General features: G+C 51.8%; 1 protein-coding gene across 1 annotated transcript in view; it reads right to left on the bottom strand.

Moving 5' to 3' along the window:
- LAMTOR3 (late endosomal/lysosomal adaptor, MAPK and MTOR activator 3) overlaps positions 1-742 on the bottom strand; it is a 36,221-nt gene extending 35,479 nt beyond the window's left edge. The window contains exon 1 of the mRNA XM_078651422.1: positions 628-742. The gene's annotated coding sequence lies outside the window, so the exon portion shown is untranslated. The remainder of the gene's footprint in view (positions 1-627) is intronic.
- Between the last annotated feature and the right edge of the window lie 9,515 nt (positions 743-10,257).

Consider the following 10,257-nt stretch of genomic DNA (forward strand, 5'->3'; position numbering starts at 1 on the left):
CTCGCCCTATTAGAGACTAAACAAAACATACCCTCTAGCTATCAGAGGCTAGCAGTCTCAGATGGGAGGATGGTATGTTTTTTGCAGTTTTATGGGAGGATGGTATGTTTTTTGCAGTTTTATGGAGCAGAACTTGACAAGAAGGGATCGGATGTCAATTACCATACAGACCAGAAAGGCCAAAACGTAAAAAATACAACAGGCATTATTAACCATCAGGGAAAAAAATAAACTAAAAGTCAGCTGTTGTTGATGCACATGAGGAGCACGGGATGGAATGCATACATTTTCAATGAGCAAATACGGAGCGGAGTAGTTTTAGGTAAAATAAAACGTAATTGTAATTATCTCCAGAAGAATGCTCAGAGCCAGGACACAATTAAACGAGGAAGAAGACTGCTGCAGACTGAATTATAGTTCAGACGCGATGCAATGCCAGAACGAAAAACACCCAATACCCCCAAAATTGTTACCGGGTGCCCGCCATCCCCCTATTTCGCTGACGACGCCCTTTACCTCTAAGCAATTGGGAAACGTGGGCTGAACGCGAGATCTTAAAGTTGTTATTTGCAGAATAACGCATTTGAAAAGGGGAAAGAAACCTAATCATTCTCCTATTTCATGTACCTCTGCGAGCCGAGCCTGTTCCTGAAAATGTCTCTGCAGAATGCCAGGCAGCAGTGAAGTTACTTCCTGGGTGTGACGTCATTTCCGGTGCCACCGGAAGCCCGCTTAAAAGAGTGTTGTGTTTGATGCTTGCTGTCCTCGTGACCTGCCTCGCGCTGCCCTCGCCTAGGGTATGACGTACTCCCGTTCTACATTAGAACCTCGGGCGAGGGTGGCCGTTAAGGGAGTTGGAAGATCACTACTGAGACTGTCAGACGCCTATTGGTGTCAGGGCATATTTAAATCTAATTTTTTAATTTCAGTAAGGTTTAAAACCAGCACTCGGATTTAGTTTGTAGAATGAAAAAAAATTCAGCAAAAGTAATCTTATTTTTTTCTTACACTTAAAAATGCCTCTAATGGAAGTTAATTGAAGAATGTATCTTCTCTATGTTTTAGGTCCCTGCAGGAGGGTCCTTGTTGTAGAGAGCCACCCGGCCTCTCACTTACAATGTATCGACACACACACACACATGCCTACACCCTCGGGACGGGCACGCCCCGAGGTATATATTAAAAGCGCGGAAGACCGCTCGGGGCCTTTCCGGCGTACCCTACAGCAGTGTGTGTGTGTCCCGTTATTGTGTACTATCCTGCGTGTGAGGCCCTGACCTCGCCCACCACATTGGCGACGAGGCCGGTTCTGCTCCTGCGCGTGCCTGGCCGCCCTGTCGGAGCTGTCCGCTCCTTACCTGTCAGCTGCTGCCGGACGCCCCTGCTGTGCTGCTTTCCCGGGCCGCGGAGCTCGTCCGCCGGCCTGCTGTGCCTGCTCGAAGTCGGCTCCCCGCCCACGCGCCTCCCTGTCTGGAGCGCGTTCTGCTGGCGGGAGCCGCCTGGTGAGTGCTTCGCCCGGCCCCCGCGCTGCTGGTGCTCCTGTCTGGGGGGCCGTGTCCCGCTCGGCATCTAGCGCGAGTGCGCTCTCCTAGCGTGCTGCCCCGGAGGGGGAGGGGTGAACAGGGGAGACGCTGCACGTCAGCCCCGAGGCCCAACCACGTGGCGCCTCCAACGCGTGTCTACACCTCCGCAGCTTCCTGCCTGTCCTGAGCTTCTGTACTCTCCCCCAGGAGCACGTGGGGAATATTATCTTCATTGAAGTCTGCCGCGCATACAAAGGACACTGCAGTGTTTCACTCGGTGGGCAGTTCAAAGTCAGGACACAGGGATAGACAGTTTAATCAAACATTGGCAAGTGCAACTGCTTCCCTCCTTCGTGTCTTTCGCTACTGGGTGGCTGTCCTGCCACCACCCACGCCACATCCAGGGTGCGAGGTCCTTGTGCCACCGTCTGCCCACCTTCCCTGCCGCGCGGAGGCGTGCACTTCCGCAATAAACAAGCACTGGTTTGCTCAATTTCTGCCTCACGTGAGACCCCGTGTCGTGTGGCTACAGCTCGCACGGCTCGCGCAAGTGGGGTGTGACCCGAGGGAGAGGTCACCATCATGGACGGCGCCGCCTCTGGGGGTGCGCCCACGTGGACGGCCGCTCATACCGCTACTCCACGCCCGCCTCCGCGGCGCGGTGCAACCACTACCATAGTCAGCCATGCCCACACTGGTGTGGCCCCGCTTCCGCCCTTCAGCGAGACGGCAGACCCAGCGACTGCGGCGCCGCGATGGAAGGCGTGGCTGGGGCGTTTGAACCTCTACTTTAGGGGGACAAGAGAATCCGACGGCGCCGTGAAGAGATCGCTCCTACTCCTGTATGGTGGCCCTGAAATCTATGACCTTTTCGAATCCCTCCCGAACACGGGTGAGGACGATGACTACGACGCGGCGGTGACCGCGCTGAATACCCACTTTGACCCCCAGGTCAACACCGACTATGAAAAATTCAAGTTTAAACGGGCGTGGCAGACGGAGAATGAGTCTGTGGACATGTACTATGCGAGGCTGCGCCGGCTGGCCAGCAGCTGCCCGTTTACCGATCCCCGTGAGGAGATCAGGGACCAGATCATCGTCGGGTGCAAATCGAAGTTGCTTCGGAAGCTCATCCTCCGACAACAGGGCATCACGTTGGATGCCATCCTTGTCCTCGCTCGCTCCCACGAACTGTCGGACTCCAGAGCAGACGAGATGGAAATGGCGCTCCGGTCCCCCATTGCCCAGCAAGCGGCACCCAAAATGGCGTCCGTCAAGGAAGAGTCCGTCGACGCCATTCAACGGAGACCGACTGGTGGAAGAAATCGACAGTGGCAACCCCGAGACTCCCAGTGTGCATACTGCGGGGGTGACCATGCGGCGACCGCTGTGTGCAACGCGAAAGGAAAGACGTGCTCGAAGTGTGGCAGGCTCAACCACTTTGCCGCGGTGTGCCAAGGGGGACGATACCGGCCCAATGCACAGAGGTCGCGTGGAGGTTCTGGACCTCGGTCGATGGCGTCCAGAGTGAGACAACTTTCGCTCGAGCAAGAGCACCCGCCCCCGGACACGCAGGCCCAAGGTCGAAAGCCATACTATGAAGACGAGGAGGATGATGAAGTCTACGTGATCTCCTATGTCAGCCGGGTTGCCACCCGGAAGAGGCCGCCGCCCATGTGCACGATATCAGTGGAAGGCTCAGAAGTCCGAGCACTCATCGACACTGGCGCCTCCGTGAACGTCATGGACTCGGACCAGTATGAACTAATGTCGCCCAAACCCACACTGTCCCCGACGAATGCTCGAATATACACGTATGGGGGCACCGAACCAATGCCGCTACGTGGCGTCATCAGCACCACAATTCGCAATGGGGAGTACACGACTGAATCCCGGTTCCACATAACGGAAGGGAAAAAGGGGACACTACTCAGCTGCAACACAGCGGAAGACCTGGGGTTGGTCTTCTTCGCCAACCAAGTGCACCAATCACACGCCGACTCCATGCTGGAAGAGTTCCCGGCGCTCTTTGATGGCCTTGGAAAACTCAAAGGCAAGAAGATCAAACTACACATAGACACCTCCATCCGTCCCGTCGCCTTGCGGCACAGGAGAGTGCCTTTCAACCTCCGCGCCCAGGTCGAGGAAGAGCTGAAGAAGCTTGAAGACCTCGACGTCATCGAGAAAGTGTCGGGACCGACTCCATGGGTGTCTCCACTGGTGGTTGCCCCGAAACCCAAGCAGCCTGGCGCCATCAGGCTGTGTGTCGACATGAGGCTGCCGAACACCGCCGTGAAAAGGGAGCGCCACATCACGCCCACCATGGATGACATCGTCGCCGATCTCAACGGGGCAAAGTGGTTCTCTAAACTCGATCTCAACGCGGGCTATCACCAGTTGGAGCTTGATCCGGGCAGCCGATATATAACAACGTTCTCCACCCATGTCGGGCTCCGGAGATACAAGAGGTTAAGCTTTGGAGTGTCATCGGCGGCCGAAGTGTTCCAGAATGCAATAAGGGAAGTTTTATCCGGATTGAGTGGGGTCATTAACTTGAGCGACGACATTCTGATCTACTCGAACACGCTGGAGGAACACCATGCACATCTGAGGGCCACCCTCCAAAGATTGCAAGAACACGGCTTAACCCTCCACAGGAACAAATGCTCATTCTACCAAGAATCAGTGGATTTCTTCGGCTACCGATTCACACGTGAGGGGCTCCGAGTGGACCCAAAGAAAGCGGAAGCTATTCAGACTGCCAGCACGCCCCGAAACCCCACCGAAGTGAGAAGCTTCCTCGGGATGGCCACGTACTGTGGCCGATTCATACCCAATCTGGCTGACCTGGCTGAGCCTCTCCGTGCACTCACTAGACAGGACCAGGACTGGGAATGGACTGGCGCAGCAAACCAAGCATTCCAGGAAATCAAAGCGAGCCTCCTGGACAAGGCCACGATGGCCTACTTCCAGCCACGCAGGAAGACCGAATTGGTCGTGGACGCTAGCCCCGTAGGCCTCGGCGCTGTTCTGATGCAGGAATATGGCCAGGGCGACTGGAAACCTGTCGCATATGCGAGCAAAGCTCTCACGGACACTGAGACGCGGTATGCTCAAATTGAGCGAGAGGCGCTAGCCATCAAGTGGGCCTGTCAACACTTTCACTTGTACCTCTGCGGTCAACCCTTCACCATTGTGACTGACCACAAGCCGCTCCTGCCCCTGTTCGCCGGATCTTCCAGGCTTGCCCCTCCGCGGATTGAGCGATGGGCTGTCCAGCTCCAAGGCTATAACTTCACCCTAGTCTTCCGGCCCGGCGCCCATAATCCAGCGGACTATTTGTCCAGGCATCCGGACGTCACCAGAAAAGCAATCCCACTGGCGGATAGTCCTTGGTAGAGGAATTCGTACACATGGTGTCAGTGGCTGCCTGCCCGGAGACCCTCACCCTGCAGGAGATTGGTAGAGCCACCACTGAAGACGAGACTCTGACCCGAGTCAAGAGTGCCCTGGACACTGGAAGCTGGACGAGGTTTCTCGAAGGAGCTCAAGGACTTCGTCCGGAGATTAGCCATGCCCGACAACAGCTATGGCAGATCCGCCATGAATTGAGCGTTGGCAATGAAGGCATTATCCTGAGAGGGCATCTCATCGTGGTACCAGCAAGCCTCCAACAACAGATCCTCGCGATTGCTCACACGGGCCACCAAGGAACAGCCAAGACGAAGGCCAGACTGCGCAACAAAGTATGGTTCCCGGCCATGGACCGTCTGGTCGATGAGATGGTGCGCGCGTGTCATGCCTGCACCATTACGGGGTCAGATCCAGCCCCAGTCATCACTGAAGAAGCAGCGACCACACCCTGGACCCAGCTGAGCATAGACTTCGGGAGCTTCCCTGATGGTCGCCACACGCTGGTCGTCGTGGACTCCTTCTCAAAATTCCCTGTTGTGGAACTACTATCGTCCACAGCATTTGGACCAGTCAAAAAAGCGTTGGATCACATCTTTGCCACCATGGGACTTCCGGAGGAAGTGAAGTCGGACAACGGACCCCCGTTCCAAGGGCGTGAGTTCCACACATACCTGGAGAGCCTAGGGATTAAACACCGCAAGATCACACCTTTGTGGCCGCAAGCAAACGGCGAAGTGGAAAGACTCATGCGGACTCTCAACAGGGCACTCCGCATCGCCGCTAACGATGGAAAAGATCCGGAAGCGGCGTTGGACCAATTCCTGAGCGCCTACCGGCAGACCCCGCATAGCACCACCCACTGCGCACCCGCGCATGTCCTGTTCAAAAAGGCACCAAGAGGCAACATCCCGGCATCCTCCACATGGACCCCGGAAGAGAGGGATGGTGAGGCCATCCAAACACGGAGAGCCATCACGAACCAGAAAGCAAGCGAAAAGAGACATGCTCGATGCCCAGGGTTGCAAGAAGGTGACATCGTTGTGGTGCAAGATCGGCACCCTGGGTGGAAGTTTAGAACCCCGTTCGAACCAGAGCGATGGATCGTGGAGAAAATTCAAGGAACGATGGTGACAGCCCGCCTGGGCGAACAAACTGTCACAAGGAATGTGTCTTGTTTCAAACGGATAGGAGTGCCGGAGGGCACCCCTCAAGAGGCCGACGAAACCATCGATGTCGGCGCAGATGGTCTGGATGACGGGAGGACGGGAGCCCAAAGCTCTATGCCACTCCCGAGCCGTGACCAGCCAGGAGAAGACAGGCGTCACCTTGGCATACCCCAAAGTGAAACAACTGGGCGCCCTTCTGTCTCCCAAGAAGGAACAACAACAACAACCCCGGCTGGGGCTGTTGAGTCTCCTGCCCGGTCCAACCACCGATACAACCTGCGGCCTAATCCTGGGCCGAGCCAGAGACTTCGAGACTTTATGTGCATTTCCCCGTAGCCTTCATGTTTGGACAGTTTACGTGTGAACTAAATTGAAGGAGGGATGTAGAGAGCCACCCGGCCTCTCACTTACAATGTATCGACACACACACACACATGCCTACACCCTCGGGACGGGCACGCCCCGAGGTATATATTAAAAGCGCGGAAGACCGCTCGGGGTCTTTCCGGCGTACCCTACAGCAGTGTGTGTGTGTCCCGTTATTGTGTACTATCCTGCGTGTGAGGCCCTGACCTCGCCCACCACACTTGTGTTGTAATGTATAGATTGGGATGTGCAGGAACGGGGGAATGGGTGCCAAACACGAAATGTAATAAAACAATTATAAGAGCAAATGCAACAGTACTGTATTATTCTTGCGAACCAATGGGGTGATTTATGCATAACATTTTAGAACAAGCATTGGCATAGCCAATAGGTCTCGCTTTTGGGACCTTATGTGTTTATTTTGAAGTTTTGGCTATGTTGTGTAGATTATTGTGGCTGATATGTCTTATGTAGAAACGTTCTAATCAAAAGTGTTATATGTGGTACTTAGTGGTATTATGTGGAGTGTATGTTGCATTTAGTAGTGTTTAATTATGTGGTGTGATCATGTGGTTTTGAGTGGTATGTGGAGTGTATATTGTATTGCGTAAAGTGTAACTATGTAGCCTGTTATTATGTGACACTGATAAGTGTGGTTTGTATTTATGTTGTATTGAGTAGAGTGTAATTATGTGGTATTGAGTGGTATTATGTGGGGTGTATGTTGCATTTAGTAGAGTGTAATTATGTGGTGTTATGTGGTTTTGAGTGTTGTTGTGTGGAGTGTATTTATATTGTATTGAGTAGAGTGTAATTATGTGGTGTGTTAATACGTGGCACGGAGTGATATGTTGTGAGAAAGTGCCATCTTTCTTGCCTTAGAATGCCCCCACTTTTTTCTGAACTGCTGATGTGCTTTGACTGAGTGTGCCCTAGGTCCCTGCCAACCAGGTACCCAGGGCCTGTGTTCCTTCCCTAAAAACTAAGCTGAAACAAAATCCCCAATGGGCATCTCTGGCCACCTGTCAGCCCCTAGTAAATGGTACCCTAGGTACCCAGGGCATGGTGACCCGAGAAGACCCCTGAGGGCTGCAGCACTGATTGTGCCACCCTCAGGGGCCCTGTACCCTGGCACCCACACACTGCCTCTGCAGGCTGAGTGCCTAGGTGCAGAACTAAAATAAGAATCGACATGGCACACATCCCTGTGTAACAAAAGTATTTGTAGGGCAGATGCACAGCTTGTGTTGACTAAGGTTAAATCTTTATTTTAGGTGCTCCAGCAACTAAGCGACATGTAAGACACTTCATACTTTACCCTTTCAATAACAGACACACTTGGGAACGATAACTTTTTAAGGTGATCCCCTAACTCCACATTAACCACGATCCCGTGCCAGGATATTGCACACCCCATTCATTACTTATCACACAAGAGGCATACTGAAAGGTTGTTCCTTATGTTTTATTTTTTCACAGCGTCTTTTCCTTGATGAAGGGCTTAATCACTAGCCCGAAATGCATTGGAACCAATTGAAAGACTTTGTCATATGCTGAACAATATGAGAATTATGTATATATAACGTTAACATTTGGAAAACTCTTTGCAACTGATTCTTTTGAATTAAAAAAAATCACGAAAAACACTCTGAACTTTACGAATTCTCTGTTTCGCAGTAGAATGAAAGTGTGCACAAAAGGATAGTACCAGTGAACCACTGGTCCTACACATATCACACATCCCTGTGTGCCATGCCCACAGAACCCACTGCCCTAGCATACTTCAGTCACCCCTCTAGCTGGGTGCCCTATGCCAGAGGTTAGGGCACAGGTGCATGAGCCCTTTGCCCCAACAGTACCCAGGGCCATTCCTGGGCATTGTAAGTGCAGTGATGCCATTTAAGAGTATATGGTGCTGGGAGGTTGCAGTCCAGCCAAGAGTCACGCATCAAACGTGACACTAACGCATTTCAGTGTGGTGCTCCGCAACACCGCACTGAAATGCATTGTCACGCATAATTCATAGAGCCTCAGCTGGAAGACATGCTCTTTTATTAAGCACTCGGCTACCAAATTAAACTGTGAAGTCGCTTGGCAGCTTGCAGCGCGCTCCGTGGCGTGTGTGTGCTTAATGCTACAATGTATCATTAGTTGAATTCTCGCCTCGGAGACGATTTGCGGCGCGGTTTCCTGATGATGTCAGGTCGAGGTAGTGCCCAATGGCTACTACCGAGACATGACACAGCCAGTCAGGTTATGTAACACTGATGTAGGCTCCGCTGGGACCTGACGTCACATCCTGCTTCCAAAGTTAACTTGTAGGAGGCAGTAGGCCAAGGCGCTGGGCTTCTTTGCGGAAAATTCGAATACATTATCATGATCACGGCTCGCAGGCAGCGCTGCCTTTTGCACCTCCGGCCTCCCCTGCTGCATGGCTCAGCTGTCTTAGCAGTTGCTGTAAATTTGACCTTCGGCCGCGCCAATTAAACTGCTGCAGGTTGGTAAGTCACAGGGAGATCGACCTGATTATGTCTTGTGACGGCCCAATGTAGTAACACTTAAGTCTCGCGCCGGCCTGTAAAAGACCAGTGCTTAGAGACTAGGACAGACTTAGCTGTCCAGCCTGGCAAGAGGATTGTCTCCGCACAACACCCCTATAAACGGTACTTAAATGTGAATATGAAAATTAACGTTTGAATAAGCCATAGTACGGATATCCTGAAGCCCTCACTTTAAAACTCTTAGAAGCGTTGGTAAATATTTCTTCGGAAATACATAGTCCTGAAAAACAATCGCCGTATGTTTGTATGCAGATCTTTTTTAAATGTCGTTTGTTGGAATTAAGTGGGATATGTGTGAAAACAAATGCAGTTACTTAAGAAAGGAGGCAGTTTATTATTTACACATTTCTCACTGCCTGCAGGTCGTAAAAACTATTTTGCATAAAATCAGCCGCTAGGGTGTATGTAACGAGGAACTGTGCTCTTTGGATTTTAGTACTCTTTTTCCATGTAATTGTGTTACTATGCTATCAAACAGGCTTCCTTGCCTGTTGAAACGAAGCCTGTTAGTATTTCTGCAATTTTTTAACGTTACAGAGACCAAGTCCGTGGAGTGTAATATCGGACATTCTCAGGTCTTGTAAAGGCTCCCAAATGTAACACTTCGGTCTCAGGCCTGTAAAAGAACAGTGCTATGAGACTGGGACAGCCTGCTGGCAAGTAGATTCTCTGCGCACAACACCCTTATCCGGCTATAGAAAACTAGATGAGACATCTTGTTGGAGTTACACGGCAGAGAATAATTCTGACAAATGGGTGCTAAAATCGGGTTTTCAATAAGCCATAGTACCGATATCCGAAATCCCTCACTTTGATGTTAGTTTAAGTTTGCCGTTTATTTCTTAAAACTGCCGGGGCACGTTTAACAGGTTTCTGACAGGTGTTGCTATGTTGTATGGGAGATTATTGCACTGGCCTTAAACTGTGACGATAATCCAAAATAGTGCTCAGCCTGTTCCCGCGCGAGGCAGCTAAGATACCTGGATCTCTGTGTAACTTGTCTTGTTCACGTTGGAGCCTCACTCGGATGTATGACGTTACAACGCAGGCTATTACAACGCCTGCCTTTACAACGCGGTTTTTACATCGCAAACCTTTACAACGCATAGCGCTTAGAGGTGCTGGATAGTGGTAAGTATAATTTTCAATTCCAACTCCAGTCCCCGTGGACACTAGGGAAGGTGTTGGATAGAAAATTAAACGTATTCCCTATCCTAGAGCGCCCCC

The sequence above is a fragment of the Lissotriton helveticus genome, chromosome 7, assembly GCF_964261635.1.
Source record: "Lissotriton helveticus chromosome 7, aLisHel1.1, whole genome shotgun sequence".
NCBI classification, from domain to species: domain Eukaryota; kingdom Metazoa; phylum Chordata; class Amphibia; order Caudata; family Salamandridae; genus Lissotriton; species Lissotriton helveticus.